Source organism: Bison bison, unplaced genomic scaffold (assembly GCF_000754665.1).
Source record: "Bison bison bison isolate TAMUID 2011002044 unplaced genomic scaffold, Bison_UMD1.0 scf7180017864365, whole genome shotgun sequence".
Taxonomy (NCBI): domain Eukaryota; kingdom Metazoa; phylum Chordata; class Mammalia; order Artiodactyla; family Bovidae; genus Bison; species Bison bison.
Genome location: NW_011494937.1, coordinates 2,201,073 through 2,204,070, shown reverse-complemented (window position 1 = coordinate 2,204,070; position 2,998 = coordinate 2,201,073).

Here is a 2,998-nt window from a genome sequence, read left to right as displayed (position 1 = left end):
CGACACTTCTCCCCTCTCTCTGGCAGGGGCTGGTCCTGAACGGACACACAGACACACAGAGGCCTACACTAGCAGAGGGACATACACATCATGCCGTGGCTTGTGACACCAGACACGTGACAGCCGAGGATCATAGCACTCCCCAGAACATACACCCAGCGCACACATAATGACACACCGAGGGGGGCAGGGTGGGGTTTGGAGGGTACTGCCCCCAACCCACAGGCCCTGGGGTTTTTCCAGCTGGTGAGGTTTTTCCAAACTGGGGAAGTGCATGACACAAAGCTTGGAGTCCTGATTTCTCAGGTCTCCTGGCCATGAGTGGGTACTCAGATGGGTCCCCTCCCCTTTCTCAGCCTCAGTTTCTCCAAGTGTAGAAGGAGGCGCTTGGCCCCAGGAAGGGGTGTAAGAAGCAGAATCCCACACTGATTAGAAGAGTGACCGGGTTGAAATCAGTGAAGGGAGCAGTGAGTCCCTTAAAAGTGGGGTCTGAGCACAAGGCCTGGGGCACAAGCAATGCTTGTAGGTGTCAGCTGGCATTTCCAAAAACCTGATGGGTGTCCACCCTGACTGGAGGCCCAGACCTCAAGCAACTCTAGGTTCGCCAGTTCCTAGGAAGTCTCTGTTTTTCTCATCTTCTTCCTCCATTTCTCTCTTGGCTTTTCTTGGTCTTTCCCTAAATCCCTCCTTCTCTGGGTCTCCACCAGCCCTCCCCAGGCCTGGAGCTCAGGGAAATTGTGGAAAACAGGCTCAGGGTGTGTGTCCCTCACCAAAGCCAGCCGGGCCTAGGATCCTCCATGCCCTGAGGATCCTGATGACCTTCCTGGGGTGGAGATGGGTATCTGAGCTGACATAGTGCGTCCCCCTGGGGAGGGGTAGGCTCCATCATAGGGTCACCTCCCAAGGTTTGTAAGCAGGTGGGATCCCGCTGCACAATAGAAAGGGCAAGGTGGACAGGACACTGGACTGACCTACCCCCAGGTCCCAAGAATCTCCTCGTCTGTCAGCCAGACCCTCACTGAGGTAGGTTTATGGGGGTCCCCTGGTCCCAGCCCCACACACCACTTCATCTCCACTCACAGTCGGTACGCGCAACACCCCGCCACCCGCAGTCTGTCGCGCAGTGACAGCCTGTCACAGGCACTGCCGCACACCGGCACAATCTGTCGTCCACGCACAGTCTCACACACAACCTGTCACACACACGCACACACACACAGCGGCACAGTCACACACACAGCCAGCCTCACGCGATCACACCAAGCGTCACAGCTTGTCACAGCCATAGACTTCACAATAAAAATAACAGCTAGCAACTCCAGAGCAATTATGCCTGGGCAGCGGGTGGGCGGGTGCACGTGACCTCCTGTAACCTCCCCAGCGGGAGGCAGGTATGAGTAACCTGTTTTACAGATGAGGAAACAGAGGCCAGAAGGTTAAGTGCCAAGGTCAGGAGGCTAGAAGTGGGATGGCAGGAAGTACTCAGCAAGGCCCCCAGGGGCAAGCAAGACTGAAACAGATCACCCTGCTTTTCAACCCAGTCCTATGCAACTGACATTCCTCCTTCTGACCCTCCCCATGGGAGTTCCCTTCCCATTCCCCAGATGGGGAAAACTGAGGTCCTAAGCAACCCAGGCAAAAAAACAGGGGAAGGGGCCTCCCGGTTCCTTGCTTAAAAAGGCTCAAACGGTCTGCCCTCCACTGAGGAAACGCGAACCATGCCCTCCAGCCCAAATGTCACTTTGCTGCTGTGGCCCGTGGTGGCTGCAGCCTGCAGAGCCTTTGGCTGGGGCCAGGGTTCTGGAAGGCAGAGAGGTGTCGGCAAAACTAATGTCTCCATCTACAGTGAGGGGTGGGAGTGGCAGCCTTAGGCTTCCAGGCAAGTCCCTCGGCCCCAGCCATGCCCAGGGGACCTGGGCTGCCCTGCACCCTTACTCCCCAGGGATCTCCGCATTCCAGTGCGCTTCCTCCTCCTCCTCTGCAGCCCGCTTTCCCTTGCTTTCCCCTTCTTTGTTCCACCCCCGTCCGCTCCCCGGGGCTTCCCCCATTAGAGCAGCCACGGCCAAAACCAACACCGCTCCAACGACATCCCGCTGAGACCCGCCGGGCGGCGGCGGGCCCTGCCCCCTGGCCCGCTCAGGGGCCAAATCCTGGCTCAGCGTGGCGGCGACGGCAGCCCCGGCGCACGTGGCGGCTCTTAGGGCAAGCACATGCGCACACCCGGCGCAGCGGCCCCGACGGGGCGCCTGGGTGGGCGCACTCCCGGGTCTGCGGACACTCGGGCGCGCGCACGCACGTAAGCAAGCTCTAGCACAGAGGCTCAGACCCGAGTGGCCAACGTTCCCTAGCCTGGCGCCGGCGACCGGGATCCCAGGCACTGCCTGCTCTGCGCATACGCAGGCCCCACACCCCATTGGGACTGCTGGAAGCACACCTTCCATAAATATATACCCTTGCCCAACATCAGATGGGGGACTGGCACACATACATATACACAGACGCGCGCGCGCGCGCACACACACACACACACACACACACACACACACATCACACACTTGCACTCCTGCTTGCATCCTGAACGGTGTTCAGAGCGCGAGTACTGCCCTACGCCGGCACTGGGGGTCCCGAGCTTAGGTGGGTAGATGAGCCTGCAGGAACTGCCGGTGCCCACGCACATGGCAACAGGCCCACGCGGGCACGCACCTCCCCAGTCTGCACACGCGTGTATTTCACGTGAGCTGCACACCTGCCAGGCCGCCCAGGGCACCTGGCGGCAAAGCCGCATTCAGGCTTGGAGGGGAGGGGACTGGGACCCGGAGGCCTAGTTCCCACCGCTTCCATTTCTCTTGGAACACCCGCCTCCCCAAATGTCCCTGGGGCTCAGGTGAGACGCCCCAGAACGGGTGCCCAGTGGCGCCCCTGCATGTGCTATATTTATATTGGAAATTTGTACCTTTATATATATATTTCTTACAAGTAAGGAACCCCCCCCCCCCCC